The sequence below is a fragment of the Protopterus annectens genome, chromosome 6.part0, assembly GCF_019279795.1.
Source record: "Protopterus annectens isolate FY-2018-M chromosome 6.part0, PAN1.0, whole genome shotgun sequence".
Lineage (NCBI taxonomy): Eukaryota > Metazoa > Chordata > Ceratodontiformes > Protopteridae > Protopterus > Protopterus annectens.
In genome coordinates, this window is record NC_056737.1 from 440,873,154 (window position 1) to 440,898,439 (window position 25,286).

Genomic DNA, 25,286 nt, shown 5'->3' on the forward strand with positions numbered 1-25,286 from the left:
CAGTCAACTTTCCCACAGATGGTCTGAACTCTCTTCGTGACAGTCTACTCCATAATCTCATAATAGGAAGGACAGCTTTAAGTTTATAAAAGCTTGTGGGAAAAAGGTTTAACTATTAATTCCTTACTTAGGCATAGTAGACAAGCTAAATAAATTGTAAGTAAACCCCTACTTCATCCACCGGATTGCCAAGTGGCTCACAAATAGGATGCAGGAAATCAAAATAGTGGAAGTTACCTTTCAATGAGACCCGTTACCAGTAGAGTTCCCCAAGATTTTGTGCTGTGACCACTCCTGTTTTTGGTATCTACTTTTCTAATGTAAAAGCCAATACCAACAGGGTCTGGCTGACTACGTTTGTAGATAAGTGCAAGCTAGGAGCAGTCACTGAATTTCCAAATGACTTAGCCATCCTACAGGAAGTTTTGTCCCAAGCAAATAACTGGCACCAAAATCAAGGACTGAAACTAAATGCCAAAAATGTATTATTGTATCTTCTAAGGAGTCATCCATTCCAGGGAATTACCACATCAACAATATGCCCGTCAGAACTGACCCAATTTTTTGGTATTTGGGAACTTAATGTGGATGGTGACCTAACTTTTGATTAAAATGTGTCCATTGTTGCAAGAAAGTCCTTTTATATTGCATAACTTATCAACAAAAGTGACTGCATCTAGATGTAGGGATATCATTGTCTCAATTTACTCAGCCCTCATTATTCACTGAATATAATGCCCAGTTTGGCATTTATCTGTTGAGACACATGCAACAACTGGAATGCCCACAGTGATATCTTACTAAAAGGATTCAAGGCCTAAGCAACATGTCCTACATGGATTGACTCAAAGTCCTTTCACTACACGCAGTATCCTACGCACTAATAAGACAAGAAAAATGAACAAGCCCAGCAAACAGCTGCACTAAATCACCAAAACAACCAGGCTGGCTACAAACACCAGGATGACCAAAAATACACATACAAAGTTTTATTGATTAAGTGCTTTCATCTCCTGCAGCAGAGATTTCATCAGAATAACAACATCCACTGACTAATAATAATTATTTCTTACTACCAACAGGGTTGGTTTTAGTTTTATTTAAGAGGGATTGTCAGAGGATTTTGTTATTCTACAGGCTGCTAAGAGATGACCTGTGTCTGACATACAAGGCATCCTCCAATCCAGTACTGATGATTTATTCCACATCAGCAAGTGAAATGACATTAGAAATGTTTGGTCTAGGGATCTAGATCTCTTGTACAACATCAACAGAATGGTTTGGTAGGGCAGGTATATCTTGCAGACGATACCACTGCTTTCGAACAGACTCCCCATCCATGTAAAACAAAGTTCTTTCCCGTCCATATTCAAACAAAGCTTGAATCTATGGATGGGAAACAGAAAATGTACCCAAGGACTACCCCCATGTACTACTAATGGACAGAGGCAGCACCTAAATGCTTTTTCCCATGCAGCGGTAACCTCAAATGGTCTATGCTGTGATCTCAGTTATTCTCATTAGGGGTAATATATAATTATCAACCATGGGATGGGTAAGGCTGATCTCTAACCAAATGGGATAGGCTATTTCAAGGACAAAAAGGGAAACTGGTTAGGCTTAAAATGGCACACAAGTGCAGCTACCTAGTACCTACCTATTAAACTAAAGCTACTTACTTCATCAATTTGTTTACCTAGTATACAAAACCTGTTATTCTTGCTCTTTTCTTAGTTTATAAGAGCAATAATTACTGTGTCCCTGATTTTTGGCCTTTGTCTTCCAATTATTTTCGGCCTTGTCCAGATTTCTTTCACTAAGAGGTCCAGAGGTATGTATACCATTTGTATTTTGTTTTCACTCGCCATTACCCTTATATGTTTCTGCCTGTTTCTTGTTAATCTTGCTTCATATTTGTATTTGACTTACTTTTAAAATAATATCCCTTCCAACTAACATTTTGTTGCATCACTTTTGTTTTCTTTTGTAAGGTTATGACTTGGATCGTATGAGACAAGTGGGCAGAAAACTGCTGGGAAAAAATGTTACGTCCTGATTGAAAAGCTGGCAGTATTACTAGTGGCAGATTTGTTATACAAATGGTCCATCCTTTGAGTGCATGCATGCAGATCTACATGTGTGTGCATGCACACACACACACACACACACACACACACACACACACACACACACACACACACACACACACACACACACACACATGCACGCATGCACATGCACACGCACACATACACATACACACATATGCACACACAGGTAAAACAGTGGATAAGGTAGCTTACACACTTCTGGAGAGAAAGTGTGTTATATACGTAAACGCATATTCAGCTACACTGTATATCATTGTTATTCTGAGACCTGCTACCACAGGATAACAGCAGGATGAAGCCATATGGTGCACTATGGTATATTGTGTGCTCTTGACAATATGAAAGCACAGAATGTCAGTCAGCTGCATTATGCAGTTATAGGGCATCAAGTAGGTCATGCTGTGTACCAATATTATGGTGTGAAATACCTATCTATTGTCAAGATAGGGTGCATAGATGGCAATGATATGTACCATTTGAAATGCATTTTCCCCATACCAAGATACCATCTAATCAATGTGCACATGTAGGGCTTACAGTGCTACCCTGGTGTTACCACTGTCTTCGAGATATGACCACTTGCTGAGCACTGTGTCTTGTTTCAGTGGAGCTTGGCACACCATTGAAGTGAATGATGCACAGTGCTGTGATTTATTTTATCATTCATTTCACTCTGGTGTGAGCAGAGCACTGGCTGAAAAATGTACATAACCACTCCTGAATTATACATATATCAAAATGGCAGGGAGACAAATACAAATAAATGTTTAATTGGCAGTATGGATGGCATCTCTGAATCTGGCTACCCAGCATAATAATATTGATGTGACGGGTGGGCTTGCCATTGTAAGCTGAATTGTGAAGCACTTAGAACAATTAAATTATAGATAGTGTTTCACTGCAACTCAGTGAAAGAACTCTCTTATTGTAGTTCATAATATTACATCAGTCTATTGAATCATTCATCAAAATGCATTATATATAGTTGATATTCATAGCCTGTCACAAGAAAACACTTGAAATGACAACATTGTCTACAGAGGCCAGAATATTTGCTTTATGTTTAGTCTTTCCACTGAAATCAATCGTATTGTTGTTGCTGGTATTAGCATTTTTTCAGATAGTATCCAGTTCATCATTACTAGTTGCATTTATGCTTTTATTACTTGACTATGACCCAGCAAGCTTTGATTTCATTAGCAAGCTAGGTATGGGAGGAACTGGACTGGAAAGAGGAATAACTAGGCACTGCTCACTTCTCCCTTGGGGGGGGGGGGTAAGCAGCATCTCTTAGGGACATGCCCCCATTAATGAATCCTTGGTGAAAACTGAATGCCTAAAATGAGCCGCACACTGGTAAAGACGGAGAAGAGCTACTTACAGGGCTACATCATCCACATAAGGAAGTAGCATCCCCATGCCATGCCCATTTTGTGCCTGTCTCTGAAGTACTTCCTATGGCTTGCAGAAGATGGTTAGGTCATATAATAAGCTTGTCTTCCAGTTGCATGTGTGACAGGCATGGCATGTACCCACCCCACTATGGAACATATTAAAGGAGTAAGATCACAGTAAATGATCAGCTAAGGGTGAAAAATGACAAAAAAATATGTATTCACACTTTTTGCTTCACTTTCAGGCTTGTTTATTGATATTACAATTCACAATGTCCACTTGTTATATTCATCAAGAATCTTGTACAATCATTTAAATATGCCAAAAAAAAAAAAAAAATATATATATATATATTTGTATATACACACACACATACATACACACACACACACACACACACACACACACACACACACACACACACACACACACACACGCACACACATGCACACACACACACACACACACACACACACACACACACACACACACACACACACACACACACACACACACACACACACACATATAGGTTATTGCTGTGGTTCACATGTTGTGGTATCTAAAGCTGATGTTATTACCACATTTTTGAAGAGACTGTTTTACTTTAGCTAAGATCTTTCTATCAAATGTGCCTGTTCAGTGAGATCCAGTCTTCATAACTTGTCATCCTCCAGTGGAACCAAAGTCCAATAATAGATAAAGCAAAAATTACTTTGTAGAAATAAAGGAGATAAATCATGTCCCAGACAAAGTGCATACCCAACAAGGCCAGAAACCCCTCATCAAACCAAATAAGCAACTCAGGAGTATTACCAAGTCCACAAAAGACAAATTTGAGGTAAAGATAGTTTCACAGGCAAAGGACAACCAGAAGGCCTTCTTTAGCTATTCCTGCAACCTCAAAAGTAAAACACAACAGTGTGCTGAACTAATTGAAAATGGAACCACCTATATAGAGCTGGATGACACAGCAGACCTACTGCTACTGGCTGGCAAATTTCACTCCTGCTCCCCCAGGAGGCACCTCATAAGAAAAACCCTCAAACATAACTCCACCAGTTATCACTATCAAACAGGTCCTAAATGCAGTCTCCAAGGCAAAAAATACTGCATCTATGGTTCCCAATAATATCCAAGGTTGACTCCTGAAAGTCAAGAAATGCAACCTATCAAGCTATCTAAGATCATTGCTTGACCTTAACCTCCAAACTGTCTTTGTTCCTGTGTATCTTGTGAATGGAGGAATACAACTATTATCTCTCTGCAGAAGGATAGACGGTCTACTGACCTAAGTAATTACAGATCAATAAGTCTGAATAGTCTCATATGCAAGGTTATGGAAATAATATAATATATATTATAAATGAAAGGAAATCTTCAGACACTAGATCCAGCACAGTTTTGGATTCATCAAGGTCAAATAGTGCATACTCAACCTAGTGGGCATCTTCAAGAAGGTCACCAAACCTATGGATGAGAGCAAAATGGTATTCACTGCCTATCTTGCCCTGGCCAAGGCATTTCACAGTATTCCTCATTCAGGTATTGTCAAGAAACTCACGAACATTGGAGTGAGCCCCTGTTTTACCCACTGGATAGCCAAATGGCAAAGAGATAGGACACAGAAATTCAGGATTGAGGACTCTGCCTCCACAAAAGGGTTAGTCACCAGTGTAGTCCCTCAGGTCTCAGTGCTGAGGCCACTCCTTTTTGGCATCTATTGCATAGTAGTCAAAGTCAACATTATAGGCCTTTGGTTGAACACTCTTGCAGATAGCTGCAAGCGTGACATAATTATACAATCCCCTAAAGATACACATATTCATCAAGAAGGCTTGTCATAAGCAAATAGTTGGTGCCAGAACCATGATCTAAAACTGAATGCAAAAACATGCATAATAGTATCGTTTGTAAAGTCAGTCCTAGGAACTACCACATAGACAGTACAGCCCTAAGAGTACAACCAATAGTTAGGGACTTAGGACCATATGTAGCAAGTGACTTGGCCTTTGACCATCATGTGTTAATTGTTGTATGGAATTCATTCTATATTGCACAACTCATTAGCAAAGTTATGGCATCCATATTCAAAGATGTCATCATCCCACTGTACTCAGCCCACATTAGGCTAGTCACTGAGTAGACTGTGCCCTTCTGTATGTACCTTATCAGGCATATGTGTCAAGTGAAATGCCAACAGAGGTACCTTACCAAAAAAAAATACAAGACATAAATCACATGGAATACACAGATCACCTCAAAGCCTTATCATTATTCTCAGCCTCATACAGGCTACTAAGAAGTGACCTATGTCTAGCTTACAAGGCATCCCCTGATTCAATACTGAGGGACCTGCTGCACAAGTGAAAACTTGTAAATGCTCTGTTACTTAAACACAGCTGTATGACCCTGCATATTTTATTCTGTGATTTGCAACTTTGAAGATACGGCTAAGCTCAAAAAGGCCTCTGGAGACCATTAGCCTAGCAATTACCTATGAACCTAAGAATTTGTAAGAGAAGACTAAGGGTGCAGAAATGCTCCTGGCTTTCCACAGACTTGAAAAAATGCTTACATCTAGGGACAAAGCCTGGAAGGTGTGGAAACAACAGCATGCAAACTAGTGGTGTAGTAAAAGGCCATCAAACTTTGTTGTTATTTATAGATATTTCATGGTTGAGACTATGCAAGACATAGTCAGTAATGTCTCCTTTCCCTTTTTCAAACTTTACTTCCAATATTAAATACATTCCAGTCAGACACATGTATCCCAACTACATACCTTGGCAACCTACACTCCAACCTTCATTTTAGGCAAGTCTTTGAGAATGAAGCCATAAAAGCACTATTTACATTAGATGCTAATCGTGGTGCAAGATTATCCAAGCTGAATCCCTCCTTCCTTCCTTAAAATATCTGTCCCCTCAATACTAGACATAAGACTCGGATTTATAACCTCTTTAGCTTTAGGAATATCTCCCACATCTTTCAAGCATGCATTTGTAATTCCTTTCCTAAGAAACCTCATCCTAAAAAATGTAAAAATTACAGCCCAATAGTTAACTTGCACCCCCCCCCATATAAAATATTTGAAGAAGCTAATTGACAGTCATATCAGTCAATCTCATAAATAAATACAGATTCTCTGTGATGAGCAACATTGTTACCATAATTCTTTCAGTGCTCTGTTTGCCTTATTTGCTGCTGCAAAATCCATATTTAACAATCTGAATGAATAAAAGGCAAGTGGGTTCCTAGATATGAATACAGCCTTTGAAACATTAAATCACAACCTTCTTCTCCATAAACCTAGCAAATTTAACTTTGTTGCCTCAGCAATTGACTGGTTCCAAAGTTATCTGAAAAATAGAACTTTTCAGGCATACTCTGGTAATTGTCTTTTGAATCAAGATATCATTAGCAAAATTATCTTTCAAATCAAGATATCATTAGCAAAGATGCTCCTCAGATGTCAGTCCTTGAGCTTCATGCTATTTTTACACTTCATTAATGACCTAGCCATGTCTCTCATGCATGTTGATGACCTACTTCTACAAGAATCCAGCAAAGATATATCCCTTACAGCATGAACTGCATGCAGCTTTTACATCCTTGAGCAACTGAACCCATAGCAATAGTATGCTGGTCAACCCATTTAAGTCCAACATGATAGCCTTTGGAAGGATGCAAAAACTCTCCAACCCCCCAAGCATAGGTACAAGCAAGAAAGGCAATTGTTTGTTAAATGTGTTGGGAAAAAGACATCAGGAAATAACCTTAGATCTTGCACTATCTTTCAAAAAAACATGCTGACAATATTGCTAATAAGGCACTGCACTTCCAATACTCCTTGTACCTTTGCAAGGAATGTTGAACCCCAGAAGTGAATATGGGGTCCCTCTAATAGCTTTCCACTCTAGTACAAACACACAAAAAATGCATGCAACAGTTAACAAAATACACAGATCTGTCTTGCTTCCAGACCAAGAAACATCCCATTGCCAGTTGTTAGAATGCTTCAACTGGCTATCAGCCAATGAAAAGTCAACATTGCTATTCACCTCACAGATTTATAAAATTATCAAGCTGGAGTGCTGCCCTCCATTCTAAAACAAACTGCATATCATGCAACAAAGCTATTCTCTAAGAGATGATGAGGAAGGAAGAATAACTCTTATTAGACCAATTTTTTTTTAAACTTCAGCAGTGGAAGGGCATTTTCAAAGCTTGCACTAGCTATTTACAATCCAGTCCAATTCCTGTAGAAGTGACACAATAAAACAATTTAGATCTCTTTAAAATGAAAATAACTGTAGTATCTCCAAAATATATTATGGTTATCAATCTATACTGCAACTACTTCATTTATTAACAAGGCCTTAGCTTTCTATTCTTGTTGCCTTACTGGTCCAGGTTTTAACGCCATTGCAGCAGATCCTATTAAGAATACTCTTGCCACCCTTATTCGTCACAATAGTATATCTTAGCTAGCAGGGTGACCATAGTGCTGTACAAGGGTATGCAGTGTGAACTGACCTGCCAGAGGGTCTTTTATAGCTACATTTCACACCCTTCATTGAGAAAGCACAATCACATGAGGTTCTCTACAGAAAAAAATAATTTTCATTTTGACAGCAATCAATAACATATGGACTTAAAAGCCATGTAAATCACTGGCCCTGGCAATTTGTCTTTAGAAGAATACTTCCTCAACATGACAGTATGTGTCTCTAGTGTCTAAAAACAGTATCAAGAGCTATATAAACCATTCTTGGTAGACCCTCAACTCATTCTTTCTGAGGGAGAAAATTCAAATATAAATTACCACATGCAAATAACTGTAAATTGCATATTTCCAATTGTCATTATTACAATTAGTGAAAACTAATAAAATACTAAGGAATATTTAAAGAATAGAACTTGAACAGAAAATTAGTAGATGGTGGATAAGAACTCTTACTTCCTTAGTGACATTGTCCTCATAAATCGTCTGCAGACATCATTCATAACAGTATATAACTCAGGATAGACAGAGAGGCAGCAATGCATCACATTCACATGGAAATGTTTTACTTTTCTATGGGTTATTTGTACTTAAACTTTAATGGTTAAAAACTTCATGGGAATCTATAGTTAAGCTTCTGAAGGTCTTCATTGTTCAATAGCCAAGTAAGTACCTTTCAACCTACATCTTTGATATTCAAGAATAATAGCATTTTTTTATCCAATCTAACTTGTCTACCTTGGAAGATATCCTCGTGTATGCAAGCTAAAGCTTCCTTGAAACCTGACAACTGGTGGCAACTCCACAACCATATTCTGGATTCCCAAACCAGAAACCATGTTCTGGATTCCCAATCTGTCCACAGTCTTAACAATTTCTCCACATATCTGTGAGATAATAACATGTAAACCCGGTGGCAATTAAGTGCCCCATTATCACTTAGAAATCCCTTGAAAAAATGTAACACAAAGCATGACTAATCACCTCCCAGTGCTGTCTATAATGATTATCTGAAAAGTTTAATACCTTTTATCCACACTGTTTATAATTCTTTCCTAAAAAAATCTCATCCCTACTTAATAAATGCTTGCCTTACCTTAACCCAACTGATTATACTTCCAGATATCTGAAGTCGGTAATCCATGTGCATCATATCTACTGGGCTCAGAAGAGCTCTTAATAAATTTAAATTGCTCACACTATACTAACCAGTTAGGCTGGTGACTGGTTATCCTGGAATCATAATCTCCTCTTTAGACTTTCCTCATGTTTCAGAAACAGCTTGGTCTTATGAATCAGGAAAGCTCAGTATATCAAACTATCTCTACAATATGAAAATTCACCACCCATTTCAGAACAAGATTAATTGATTCCTACAGAATGTAGTGGATCACTTGCTATTTCTTTGGACCAATGCTCCAGAACTGCAACTGTACAAATTAAGCATAACTCAGATATTCCCCAAACATCTAATTCCTAGGCACATATCAGATCTCATGCTTCTTAAGATATTGTTTTATTCCATTCATAAACATCACCCAAAACTTACTTCGCCAAACAAGGTCGAAAAGGCATATAAATAAATAAAACCTGGGGGTACCAGCATTCCAATTGCTTCAGTACTGACTCATACATTGAGGCCCTGGCGTTTTTTATCATTTACTTTGCAATTCTTCCAAGCATGGTGAAAACTGTGTTTATATAACATTACCAGATCCAATTTGGATTTCCTAGTATTTAGCAACTTCTTTTTCCAGCTTTAGTTCTCCCATTCTTGACTAGACACCCCAACATTAATTCCTGACAATACCTTAAGAGTTCTCTGACTTTAATGAACTTATTTTAAACCAGAGAATATTTTAAACTTCTCCAAAGTTGAAAAGGCTGTGGGGGGGAGGGGTAAGATTTTTCAATAAGATTTTTCATGCCCAACAATAAATCTTCTTCATAAATAAAGTGCTAGCAATATTTTGGGACTAATGGAAAGTCTTCCAGTAACTACGAAGTACTGCTTGGAGTACCATGATTATGCGGGTCTATATTATATCAGCAAATGCTTAACTTAGCGAATGCTGTATAATTGACCCAAATATGTTGAAACACCAAAAGGCTGAACACATGGAACACCGCTTTTTTTCCCAGGGAAAAAAAATCACTGCTCTGTAAAAAAAAAAAAAAAAAAAAAAAAAAAACACACACGCCTACTTAAATATACCAACTTTCAGATCGCACGACAGTGGAGGAAATGGCAAAGTCCCGAAAACGGCCCAGTGATTTTTTTTTTCCCTGGGAAAAGAAATCTCTGTTCCATGCTTTCGGGATTTCACCATTTCAAATAAAAAGGGTCGATTAAACAGCGTTGGCTAACTTAAGTGTTCGCTGATTTAATAGGAACCCGATTATGATCCAAAGTAAAAAAAAAAAAAAAAAAGGTTAAAGCTTTTACTAGCTTCTGTAATGCAAGATCCAACCATAACAGAGCTTTCAAAGGGTATAACAACCCCTAAACACTGTTACTGTCTGGTATCAGGGAAGGGACATTCCTTTGGCCTCTGAATATCGTTCCTCCTATGTCCACAGAAGTTTACAGACGTCAGTCTGTAAGTAACGTATTTAAATTAGGGCAGTATTTAAAAACTGTCCCTGACTTTTTCCTTACTTGCTATTTAAGCAACAACTCTCACTAAGTACTTTACTGGCTTTTAGAGCTTGTAAAACACTTTTTTTGTAATGGGTAGCACATGGAGTAGATAAAACTAGATGCACTACAAAGTGTTATGATTGTGTCTCACTGGTCATAACCCGTTATTATGTGTTCTTGACAGGAATGACATAAGTCCCATATATAATGCAAAATGCTTATGTCCAGATAATATGAGGTAGATTAATTTCCCCGATCCTTTCCCTAGGAGATTCATATATCTTATTCACCCAAGAAAAAAAAACATCCCCCATTTTAAGTGTGAATGATATATTAAGGTGCATCTGCCACCTTCTGATGCAAATGTAAATAACAAACCATTCAAGTCTGACATCACCTCTTTATGATGTATAATTACCAAATTACACCATTTCTGATACAAAATGTCTGTTCTTGTTTTTATTTTTCCATGTTATTTTGTTCTTAAGCTTGACCCCCTGAATTTTTCTCAGAGATGAAAACCACTGCCATGGCATCTTGAAAGACTGAATCTATAGTGGGCAGTATTCACGAAAGTCCATGTGGACTCTGTGTAGAGCCAACACGGGGGCTTTTCGTGCTGCCTGTAGCACTGTGTGAGTGCATGATCCCTGCATTATTAATGGGCTTCGTGCACTCTACACAGTGTGAGCAGCTCATTCATGTGCTGACATGAACGAGCATTCAACTGCTTACATGGAACAAGTTTCCTTCTAAGCAATGAAGTGTGTGTAGACAGAACCTAGCATTGCTAAACCATTAATTGAATGGTTTACCAGTGCTAGCTATGTTTGCTTAGTTATTTTTAATGTAGAAGTAAGTATTGTGTACTGTAAATGTATGTAAATGTAATAAATTTAATTTTTTTCCCTGTCTAAATCTTAGCACGCGTTTGTGCAGCACCCTGTGATGGGCAGAGGCACTAAACCTTACAATGTGAGGATAATCCAAAAATGGGGAAATGAACCAATGAATCATAGCTGGCAGTTGTCCAATAGTTAATAATGCCATGCTGTTTGTCTTATGAGTATGATACAGTCTATTTACAATGGTTGTGTTCTGTTTATTTCTATTTATATGTGTAGTTTAAGCATAGCTGAGTGGATTGGTGCACAGTGACGCATTGCTCAACAGGGCTTAAATGTCTGTGAAGAGCTATATAGAAATGTATAGCTGCAAATTTGAATGCTGATTTAGCTTAGTGCTTAGAGTTTTGGCTTTGTGTGCAGTAGGTGCACACAAAGAATACCAAGACGGGACATTCAGCTTTTATACTGGAAAGCATTTTTATATTAATGTTAATTTTATTTACTGATGTAGTTACTGACATTTTCAAGGAACATGTGCCAGACATCTAAAAATAGAAACCGGATACTTTTAATGTTTGTCAAAAAGGTCAAGTTTAAGCATAGCTGAGTGGGTTTGCATGGTGCGGCGTGGTGCTCAGCAATGCTTAAATGAAAATAAGAGGTATTTCCAGCAGTTTAACACAGATTCTGACTGGCTGAATTGTTAGGGCACTGGCACTTATACATTAGGTAGAAGGATCGAATCCTGACCATTCAGCTTTTTACATGTGATATGGAAATGTTATATATTTTTTTTATTTGTTTTGTATACATTGAAATATGTTAACTGTGGTGATCCAGCTTGACCAGAACCCCTATTTGCAGTGGAGACCTGAGTATAAAAGCCCTAGTTACACACAAGTGTCAAATACATTAAAGTTACATGAACAGATAACGTGGTGAAATGCATAAGTTTAGGAGATATAATAAAAGAGATGCACCTAAGAATGAAATAACATTAATGAACAATAAGTTACAATACTGTTTATATATATATATATATATATATATATATATATATATATATATATATATGCAGCATTCAGTCCAGCTAAGGGGATTTTCACACTGGTAAGCACTGCTCAGCATTTGCCTCTTTAAGCACTGCTCAACTCAGCCTAGCGGGTTTGCATACTGGTGAGCTGTGCTAAGCATTTTCAAAAATGATCCAATTATGGCAAAAGGTGGGAATATGGCCTTATTTAAACTACACAGGGGGGAATACAGTCAGAAGCTGTTGTAGTTTGATCACTGCAGGAGCTATGTCTGGAGTTGGAGAGGGAGCATGCTTTCTTGCACAGTGCTGGGGCATTTTGGAGTGCACACCATGATGACACACTGCTGCAGGGCCAGTACCAGGCTCCCAATACAAATGTGAGGCCTGGGACCATCTGGCACATGACCTTACCAGTGATACTGGAATCCCCCAAACTGGTGAGCAGGTACGACATCACTATGCTGACCTAAAGTGGAGAAAGGGGCACTCTTGGCCCAATGGATCCAAAATGCTCAAGACAGCAATGCCCCAGCAGTTTGTAAGTAATTCACCCATAACTGTACCAAATTCTAGCCTATATGATAGACAGGTATGCATAATGGTTGTGGCGAGGCTGCACCTAGAGTCTGGTGAGTACAGCTCTATCTTGTAGTATATAGTGCAATAAATAAGAAGGAGTACATTGTTTACTTCCAGTAGGTATAGTCTGTTCTGAGTGTATTTAATAAATAAATTGTCAGACCAGTATTGATCTACAGGATATGCAGTACTACTGAAAGTAGAATCACAGCTTTAATAAAGCACTGTGTCATGTTATTTAAATAAAGATTTATACCACAAACTGTTGTGTTTACTCTGGTATGTTGTTGAAGAAATAGAATGGGTACAGGTGCGTCACAGCAAATATGGCTTTGACAGCATGCATTAACTGTGGTTGTTCTGATAACCAGCTGTTATGAAAAACTGTAGATTGTGGAGCAGTAAAACAAGATATAAATGAAATATAATGTTCTGCACTAAGATCTGAACCTTGAATAGTAATGTGTAATGTATTTTAGTGTATCACCTGCAGCATTGCGTAGGGTTAATCTTTGAATTACAGATCTTATTATTTGAAAAGATTAATACACAGTACACTGTCTGTCATGCATCAATCTCAGGCATGTATGTTCAACTGTCACCACAGTCTTTGGTGACACTACACTTAGATTACAAAGTCAGACTGTCTACCCAAGAGAGTTTGTTTGTTTGTGTCTTTCGACTTTTCCCGGTTAGGGGTCGCCACAGCAGAACTCCGGTCTGCTAATGATTGGTAGTTGATTTTTACGTGCCAAGTTACCAGCCCTGATGCACAACCTTCAACAAAGGTATGTCCATTCACGCATGTCTCCACACAGAAGACGCTCTAGCTGAGAATCGAACTGGACAGTGTTTTACTGTGTGGCGACAACGCTACCACAGCACTAGGCAGAAATCAGTCAAGCACAAAACAGCAGTTCCTCAGTTGCTCAATGTGATGAGAAATAGCTTTGTTGTTCCTTTTTGCACATCAAGACTATGGTTTGAATCTAGGGAGTGATACTATGATATGTGAATATTTACACTCAAGTAATCTTGAATATTTGTAGAAGCAGTCAGGTAGTGTTAACAGATATGTTCCCCACAGGCCCTACAGGTAAAGAAATGTTTGTAGTAGCTGTATGATGGGTATACTAATAAACCGTGTACAACTGTTTCACTGTCCAACCCCATGCCTGCAAATGACAGCAGGATAGGTACATACACCATGCACTCTTCCCGATACATGTCTTCTCAAGTGTCATGCTGTCATGGCTAGTGGTCACTGGTGCCAATAACCTTGGACACAGATATGAATCCAGGTAAAGTATGCTAGTAGCACACTCACACAACATCAGTGCAGAGTACACCTTTTTCATCATATATGTAATCCTGACATATATGAGTCCCCTCTAGTTATGTACCCAGAGTTGTCACAGTTTGCCCCATACCATTCCAGGTTACAGTTTAACAGTTATGTATGTGCTACAGAAGCTATAGCCCATAGGTAGATATAAAGTGAGGGCAGACCTGTAGAGTATTGAGCAGTACAGTTGTGAAAAATAGAAGCCTATACAGTTGCCGATGGACTTTCTTTTTCTCCTCCCACCCCTTATCTGCATCAATAATTATTATTCATATACTATGGGTATATTGTTCTCAAAACCTAATGTTGAGACTTGTATTCTATTATTGTTCATATATTTAATTGGTTGAATATTAACATACCTTGTTCAAATACCATTGTTGGTGACCTGTTGCCGTAAATGTAACTGGCAGGCTGTTACAATGCTGACTGTTATTCCATTTACGCATGTGTTCTGTTTGCTATGCAATTGTTTCACTTCTGTTGTTCTGGGTTAATTGGAAAACCCATGCATGCTGTTATGCTGTGCTGTTATGCATGTTGTTATAACTAATTTTGAAATGTTTTGTTCATGACTAAGCAATACATTTTGAAAAACCTCAACACCATAGCACGTTTGGGAAGGCAGATCCTGGTGGATCCGCCTATCCCACCTGACCTGGTCATGGCACTGGGCCCCAGCATGTCTGGGACCCAACCCAAAACTGCCTCCTCTGCTGGTCCTGCACCACCCTCAGGTGGAACTGCTTCAGAGAGAAACCCATCATCCGCAAAAGGTTCTGAGGTATGATGTGCAGGGTCATCCAGACAAAGTTGGATGTACGCTTGAGTCAGATCGAAGGCAGACTGGCACACCTTGAGGGGCAACCTGCCCCTGTTGTCCATCCCCCAGCACAGCCACCTTTGGAGCTGTGAAAGGGCAGTGGTGGCTGCCCATGGGTGGGGACCTCAGTCCCTCTGTTTCCATCCGGGGGCATATGGGCTTCTGATTCTCAACTACCCTCCCTGTCCAAGGTGTTTACCCCCCTCATGTGTCATACACTGCCCCTGTCTGCTGTCTTGTCCATTTTTTCTGTCTGCAAAAGCAACCTCTACTACCCAACGTACCTCCCCAAACATACCTACAACCTTTCCCCAACATCCCACTCTCACCTTAAACAAAAAGAACGGGCATCTGTCCCCCCCCAAAAAAAAAAAACAAGTCCCATACATAGCTCTCCATTTCACCCCCAAGTACACTGACGTCAATCAATTTACCCCTGAATTACTCAACCAATGTATGTCACCCACACCCCTCTTGGTGTGGTGTGATGATCTAAATTCCAAATTGTCCACATCATTCACAGCTGTTGCTGCAGAAGAAATGGAGAGCTATGGTCCTTTCCTACACCCGTCCTACACATCCCTAGCTGCCTTTCACATTGTTTTTCTCTCTGCTTGCCTCCATTTCACCACTTTTCTCGCACCCTTTTTTTCTTTTCTTTTTTTGAAATTAGTGCGGGTGTAAGAGGGAATAAGCAGTGCTAAGTGAAGCCAAAAAGGACTAAGTGCCTCTTGGCATCACTTAGAGTTGTGCAAACCCACACAAACTCACTTAAAACTGCTTTAATAACTCTGTCTCAATCAGCCCCTGTTTTACCCAGCAACAAAATAACCAGCTGTGGCAGGTCCCAAACCCAGGACCCTCAGAGTACCATATCACTATGCCATATGAGCTGTGGGAAGTTATAATGCTTTTTCAAACATATCATGCATTACAGTCATTTAACATTATGGAAAAAACATACTACTACCAAGTCTCAATCCCAGGACCCTGTACACTAGAGTCAAAGCAATGTACCACTACACCATATGAGCTGTAGGCATCTGTGATGCTTTTACAAATATATCATCCATTACAGTCATTTAGCAGTAGGGAAAATATATCACTGCTAACTCTTGAATCCAGCACCCTCTACACTAGAGTCAGAGCAATGTACCACTATGCTAAATCAGCTCTGGGAAATTATTGATGCACATACCTCTCAACCTCTTAGTGCAAGAAACTGGATAAACACTAACAAAATGGGGGACTGAGGCCCAACAATAGGCACATATTTTACATAGCATAGTTATTTTATTTTATTATTATTTTTATTTTACATTTGTTTATGGGGAAAGTCTGACTGGACACGTCCTTTTTCAGCGGAGGCCCAGGGAGAAAAGCACCATTCAGTACATATACATACACATATGGATAACATCCAACTATGTAGGCAAGGCATATCAAAGTATAATTGGCAGTAGTTCCATTGCATAACTTAAATGTGACTTATATACATCAGTAAAGGATGAGAAAATAGTAGACTGTAGTATATTGTGATATAGCATGTTATTCTCACAAGTATTATACAATCTAATAGTACACTAGAGGAATTTTATGAAGGAATGAGAAGATATAGATAGTAAGAGAGTGAAGAGGTTGCAGTATATGTAAAATCCCAAAGTGTTTGTCATCAGCATTTAGGCAATGATGAATAAAGTAGGTATTAGAAGGTTGGTTAGATTATGATGTTATAGTTATAGTTTCTGAGAGTTTAATTAGTCAGGAAGATTTGTATAGGGGACAGTTGAGAGTGAGATGTTTTCTGTCAAGTGATGGGGGAACATGGGCATAGTGATTTGGTAACGAAGTGTTGTTTTAGGTTAGTTTTGAATAGAGGTAGGGATGTTATGGAGGTAATGTTGACTGGCAGTTCATTCCAGATTTTACCTAAGTAGTTAGCAAATAGGGAATCTCATTGAAGGCTGTTGTAGCCGAGGTGCTAAGACTGGTTTTAATATTAAATTTATCAGTGTGGAATCCTTGTTGTTTTTTTTCATTTTTTAGTCTTTTCAGACTGTTTGTTGTTTTTGAGCAAATAGTGAATCCCCTGCTTGGTTTTTGGATAAGCAGGTTTTTATTTGTTGTTTGTTGGAGGAGAGCAGTAGTCGATTGGTAATATAGGGTTGAAGAAGGGTTTGTAAGGATGGCATTTTGTCTTGATTTGAGTGGAGTTTGACGGCCATTGTTAATTGTGTATAGTGTAGGAGATGAGGGGGTTGTAGCCAGTTGAGTTGTTTGAGTGAAAGGCAGTGGTGTGATCTAGTTGGTGAATTTGTGGCATATCTTGCTATTTTATTACAGCAGGACTCAAGTTTTTGTAGTTCAAATTTCTTGAGATTAGTGAGAATGGGGGCTGCGTATAATAAGGTGGATATCAGATGTGTTTGGGCAATAGGTATTTTGGTATCTTTGTTAAAGTAGTGTTTATTCCTGTATAAAGCACCTAGTTTTTTATGCACCTTTTTCACTCTTTGGGAGATGTGTATATCAAATTTAAGTTTGCAATCAATTTCTACTCCTAGAAGTTTAGTGTTTGGTGATGGGATGGTTATAGCATTTTAACTGATGAGATGAAGAAGGTGTTAGAGGGGGAGAAGTCTTATTAGGGAGGAATACCATTAGTTTGGTTTTCTTAGGGTTTAAGATTAGGTTAGCGTTTGTGAGCCAGGTTTCTACATCATGAAAGGCTTTCTGAGTTAGAGTCTGTAGAGCCAAGAGAGAGGGTGAAGAACAGATCACTGTGGAGTTGTCTGCATATTGAATGAGAGATGCATGAGCGGTTGATAGATGGAGTTTGTTAGTAAATATAGAGAATAGAACTGGGCCTAGGATAGAACCATGAGGCACTCCGAGAGTGACTGGTAATAGGGGAGATAGAGTTTGTTGCCAAGAGACTGCTTGTTGGCATCATGTCAGGTAGTCTTGGAGCCATGCGAGTGTGGAGTTTGAGAAATGAAGGTCAGTGAGGATATTTAGTAGGTTAGTGTGAGATACCATGTCAAAGACTTTTGATAGGTCTAGGAAGATGGAAGAGACATAGTTTTTATTAGTCCTGTGGAAGTAACAGTGTTAGTGAAAGACATTAGTGCAGTGGTTGTACTATGGTATGGTCTGAATCCATGTTGGGTATTAGGAGATTGTTAGTAAGAAGGTAGTCAGTAACCTGATTGTGAACTACTCTTTCACGAATTTTTGATAGTGGAGACAGTATTGCAATTGGTCTATAATTATTTAATTCAGTTGATGGGCCGCCTTTGTGCAGTGGAATGATATATGAGGTTTTCCAGATTGAAGGAACCTTGTGTTCAGTTATGGATCTATTGATTATTAGTGAAATGGTGAGTTTTAATTTTTGCAGCAGTCTTTTGATATTGTCAGTTGTTACTGGTTGGAGAGACAATAGTCATGTGGTGTTTGTTGTGGGGGCTGGGGGTGTGTTTGTTGTGGGAGTTTGAATTTTGGATAGTCCTAGTATAGTTTCTGTAAAACACTTATTAAATTGAGTTGCAATATTGTCTTTGTTGTTGGTAGTGGTGGGAGGGGGTATTCCTATTTTCCCTGGTAGAAGGATATTGTTTATAGTGGACCAGAACATTTGTGGATTTTTGTAGTGCCTGGTTTGTATTTCAGTGTAGTAGTTGACTTTATCTATTCTAATTTGTTTTTTGGCTTTGTTTCTAAGTTCCTGATAAGTTTGCCATGAAAGTTTGGATTAGTTTGATTTCCAGGTAGACCAAGCCTTATCTCTAAGTCTGAGAAGGTTTAGTGTTTCTTTTTTAGCCAAGGGGTGTAGTTAGACTTAACACATGTGTATCTAATGGGTGCTTGAGAGTTTAGAATGGAGAGGAAGGTAGTGTTAAAGTAATTAATGGCTTCAAGTAGTGGAAGATATTTCAATGGTGTCCAGTTTCAGCTTTTAAGTATTTCTACAAATTTGTTGGGGTTAAATTGTTTTTTGTTTCTTATCTGTAGTAGTATATGTTGTTTAGCTGGGTTTGTTCTTTTCCTGACTAAATAAGTGGGATAGTGGTCACTGAGGCTGTGTGGCAGACAACCTGAGTGGGTGTAAAGGGTTGGTCTGTTTGTTAGCATCCAGTCTAAAGTGGAGTTTTTGTTGGTGGATTTGTTAATTCGGCTGGGTGATTGAATGAGTTATGAGAAGCAGTATAGGTTCATACAGTTTTGGGGTTTGGAGAATTGCAGTCTGTCCAATCTATATTGAGATCACCCATTATGAGTGTCTCTTAGGGTAGATTATTTCTACACCAAAGTAGGATGTTTTCTAGCTTTGGGATAGTATCACCTTGGTGGCAGGTAGAGATCAATTTTATATATATATATATATATATATATATATATATATATATATATATATATATATATATGTGTGTGTGTGTGTGTGTGTGTGTGTTTATTGGAGTTGATGTTTAATTTGACAAATATTATTTCTTTACTTTTAATTTCTAAGGTTATGACATCTAGTATTTCTATGGAGAGCTGGTGTTTAAAGAGTAGGGAAACACCATCACCCCTTTTGTTTTTTTTCTGTCATTATGTATAATGTTGTAGTCTGATGGAAGTATTTCATGACTGTTGGTGTTGGAATTTAGCCATGTCTCTGTAAGTAGTGTGGTGTCTGATGAGTATAAAGAGATGTTGGCATGGAGTTCATGGATTTTGTTGTTTATGCTTCTTATATTTATATTTAGTATTAATATATCTGCTATATCTCTGTGGGAATGATTGATGCTTGGTTGATATTGGGTTGGGGTGCAGTGATAGGGCCAGGGTTGGGATGAATGTCACCACTTAGGGCTACCCTTGGGGAATTTGGACAATATGTCTCAGGAGCTTGTTAATGTTTTTGTCATATTCCAAAGAGATACTGGAAGATGTGCTGCAGCGTATTGGTGGGGGTCTGATATGGGATAAGATTGAGCTAGTGAGGATGGAGCCACATATAGTTATGCTAACTGGGTTGCTAGGCAAAGCTTGGATGTTAGATTTGGAGTGGGCTGTGGGGGGATTGGGGATGTTTGAGTGATATGATGTGATCTTGGTGGGTACAGTTAGTAGAGTTAGTGAAGTTATCAGGAATAGTATCTGGTATATGGGTGTGATGGTAAGTTGGTAGTGCTTGTGTCTGCTTGAGTTTGTAGGGTAGTTGCAGGTAGCCATAACTGTTGTGGGGTAGAGGTGATATGGTGTAATGAGTGTTGTTTATGAGTGGGGAGGTGAAGTGATTACACAGTGTGTGATTTGGCAATCGGGTTAGGAGAAGGAGTAGGTCAGATTTGGTTGGTGGGTGAGTGGATAGGCATGGCTTTGTAACTATGAGTCTAGGGGGGACAGGGGTGTGTGGGAAAGGGGGTAGGGTAGGGTAGGGGAGCAGAGTGGAGCCTGAGCGTAGTGGGCTAGAACCCGTGCCTCATGGAACAATCAGTGAGATTGTGCTCAGGTAGGAGAAATGATTTGCAGATAGTGAATTAAGGCAGTGTTATAAAAACACACAGACCCTTAAGATTAGCGGGGTCCAGAGTGGCGAATTATCTATTTTAAGTTGCTGCTGTAATATTAAATCTCAATTTGGTGGGTCCTGGGAGAGTCTAAATGGCTCAGAAAATGGCTGGAAAACACAACAGCTGCTGTTCTGTGAGAGGCTACCCTCTAGCAGTAAAAAATATAAACTGCAGGTTTTCCTAGTTGATGCAGTTACTTTTAGCTACATAACATTGCAACAGTCAATATTTCTGTTAATAGTAAGTATAAATTTATAAGGGTATAACATGCAGGTCTCTCTTCCTGGTGGTTAGTTCCAACACCTTAGGGATGTTTTTCTGATTGAGACTTTATGCTTCCCAGAACAGTTTGGTAACAGGACTTGTACGAGACTGTTCAGCAGGATGCCAGGGGACAGTGTAGCTACAAAACAACAAAAAAATCACAAAGAGGATAAGCAAGTGAAAAGTTTGGAAAGAAAGCAGTCAGGGTTATATGAAATTAGTAACTACTACACTATGAGACACAATCTAGTTATACTCTCATGCATACATGGAACTTCATGTTGGCCTACTAATCAAATCCGGAGCAAATTCTATGCAAGTATACCAACATTTAGTAAGTTAACAGCAGGCTGGAATGGTAATGTACATTACCAATGTCTTTAGTGAGTCACAGCTGTATGTAGCTTAGTGCAGCTATGAACAATGGCTAATGACTACACCAGTGAAACAGATAATTCAAAATTAAAATACAATCAGTCACAGTAGCAAGCAAAGGTAGTATGTCTGCATCGCAACAGCAGTTGTATGAGAGTGAGCCATTATAAAACCAGACTAACACACAGTTCCTTATACAGAGTGTGTTAACAGTTTTTAAATGGACTAAGTACTCTACTACTCCAAATGCAGGCAAATATAGTAGAGAAAAAAGCAGCCAACATATATTGCAACAAGATTAATCCAAATGCAGTCAAATACATTAGTAGGAAAAGCAGCAAACATACATTGCAACAAGCACTGCCACAATAAACAGCCGCTTGCTAACCAAATGAAAAACACAGTTCCTTACACTGAGTGCCTTAACAATAAACAGAAAGTTGTTAGAGTAACATGGTTTGTTTTAACATACATTTGCTGAAGGATTTGAAGTCTGTAACTCAAACCCTTGTCATTATTTAGTGCCATCAGATCTCAGATTATCCCAGTTATTTGCCAGAAAACAACAAATATTCTGAGAAACAGACCAAAAATATGAGCACAAACTACGGACATTCTGTGAAAATGTGTCCAGTTTTGGGTATGCTGATGCATTTGTAAAGTTATCAGGCAGTACAGGGATATACCTTTAGGGCAAAAAATATCACTGCCAAATTATGAACACAGAACCATTTGAACTGCAGTCAGGGGAACATACCAGTAGGCTCACTGACCTCTTGAGTACAGCAACTGAGTTATATGAACACATCCTGATAGCCAGTCATGCAGTACTCTGACATACAGTGGCCAAAATCATTGTGTACTTGGGCCTCTGACACAGACACAGAACCAGTATGCAGACCAATAAATGCTGCAAAGTGTAACGTGACTGTACAGATTTCCACAGAATGTCCAGGGTTATGGCTCATATTTATGGTCTGTTCCTCATATCATTTGTGGTATTCTGCTAAATCACTGGGATGATATCAGGATGGACGTCACTAAATAATGATACACATTTGACTGTCAGACTTCAAGTACATCAGAAACTGAATGTCAAAACAACCCCTCTTACTCTAGCAATTCTCTAAGGTTATGACACCAATATTTAAACTTTCTGCCGATTTGTGACCCTTTGTCCACATATTTTGTTGTGCTGTGTCCACATTTCTTGTGCTAATAGGTTGAGAGGTATGCAGACTTAGCATGCACAACTGTGGACACAGCACATGAATGCAAACAGTGGACAGCATTTTCACCTACCCTCTGTGATGCTGTAGCTCCAACACCTCCATAATGTCCTCCTCGCAGGCCAGGAAAAGGGGCAAGACCCAGATGAAGACCTTAATTATACCACTGTGTTGCCATGATATTGGCTAATAGGAAGGCAATCCAGCTGTTCTGGATGGAATTAGCCAAGGTAAGCAACAGACTGGTACACAGGCCATCATCTCTTCATGAGCATTACCTACAAAAGACAAGCTGATGCCTATGCTAAACAGGTCTGATACTTTCATCAAGAAGACAGACTGTGACTACTCATAACACCTTTTGTGGAGTTATTCTGAAAAAGGATTACAGCACTATACCAGGTATGTCAAACAATTAAGTATGTAATGGGAAGCAGATGGGGGGATGCAGTCATGGAAAACAGGAATTTAAACAGTAACTCTCAACAACATTTCCAGGACTGTCATGTTGCATGTTAGACTGCTGTCCAGTACCTACAGCCATCCCTAATGACTATGTCTGCAGCATACCTCTGAACTGTACTGGGTTTTGCAGAATGTCCTGATATTTGCATCACAATTTTGGTCATGTTTTCCATAAATGTTTGTTTTATTGGCAAATTAGTGAGAAATCATGAAGGACTGCAGTCAGAAAATAATGATGTCTGGTTCTGCAGATGTCAGACACCTGTGAGTAGGTCACCCTACAGCACATATGCACCACTCTCTGTTATTGTGTACCTCAGATGTCCCTGGAATGTCCACATGCACCTGTAGTACCACTCAACTATTTGCCAGATGTAGGCTGGATGACCTGGTACTGTACTGTTGCCCATAAAGGGCACCCAGCAGTTGATGGCAGTGATATGTGTAGACACATAACAACACAGTCTGCCACAGCATTCAGGCCATTTCTGGTAGTCCTGATACCAGCTCAGGTTACTAGGCTATGAGCCATGAGCAGCCATATGCCTAGGCCACATGTTAGCTCATTTGTATGCAATGCAGCAGCTGATGTCCCCATGCAACAGAGACACAGGTGGTATCCCAAGGGTGTATGTGCTGTTAACCATCCATTTCACGAGATAACCCCTGCAAAGGTGTTGGTAGCTACCCTGCCTGATGTGGACATGGTGCCCATTCCACTGCAGGGTGATTGTGTGTGACACACATGTGAGCTGCCAGCAAGGCCAGTCCAGGTCACTTACCAGGTTGAGTGTGTGTGTGTGTGTGTGTGTGTGTGTGTGTGTGTGTGTGTGTGTGTGTGTGTGTGTGTGTGTGTGTGTGTGTGTGTGTGTGTGTGTGCATGTTAACACAGCAGAGCATGACCTAAATTCGTGCAGCCAGCAGTCCTAGCAATGTGGAGACCGTGATTTTCTTGCACGCCACAGTAAGGTCACTCCTGACAAGTATGTATGACACTGGATAGAGGGTTGGCCTTATAGCCTATAGGTATGGTAGATGTTTGATGGCCTGGTATTCCCTGGTGGGGAACCTCTGTGATATGCCCAGCTGCTGCATATACTGTGTGATATGAATGATAAATGGTGGATTATGCACATTAATGGTCCTCAGTGAGGGGAACATGACACATCAGGATAAGGGGGGCAATGCATGCTGTAATGGTGGTATGTTCACAGTACTCACACACATACTGTACTGATAGATGGCAGGGGTATAATGTGAATGAAAGTGGTGGATAGTGCCAGCAAATGTGGATGTGTATAGTCTATACATGATGGCAGCCAATGTATTCAGTCAGCAGATCCTGTTTGGGTGTACTGCAGACTACTACAACACCAGAAACAAGAAAGAGAGACTTTTTGTGCTAACTGCAAGTACTTTTTGCTGAATTTTCTAATTTTTGCTGATTTTGGTAATTTTTATTACCTGTTCTTCTCAGAAAGTTTAAAAAGTAGACTATCTACTTATTTCACTGTATTTCTGTCTGTAAGTCATTTTCCAGTTATGTACTTGCCTTGCTTTATTTAAAAAGTTTAAATGTTCATATTTCTAATTTTGCAAAGTTTTAATTGAATTTACTGTTCTGGGCTATACAGTGAACTGCATTAGCCTTTCTGTGCTTATTTACTGTATAACTGCATTGTTTAGCCTGACTGAACCAAAAAAAAAATCTATCTTGTTTTCTAATTTCCTGCCTTTCCTAACTAGAATAGTCCAGTTTCCAGGCTTTGCTGGTTTCGGGACTTTAGTTTCAGTGTTCAGAGCTGTCCAGACCTTGCTGTGGTAGAGGGAGGTCCTACTGATTACTAGTGTGAGTAGGAGCATTGTACTGCCTATCTAACACTAGAGGAGTGGTTTCCCGCTATGATATTGCAATTTTATTGGGCATTTTGGGCTGATTTATATACCTTTCAACTTTCTGGCATAAATACTCACATTTGCACATGTTTGAGCTTGTTTTAACCCAGCAGATCCTGTTTGGGCATCCTGTAGACTACTACAGCACCAAAAATGAGAAAGAGAGACGTTTTGTGCCAACTGCAAGTACTTTTTGCTGAATTTTCTATTT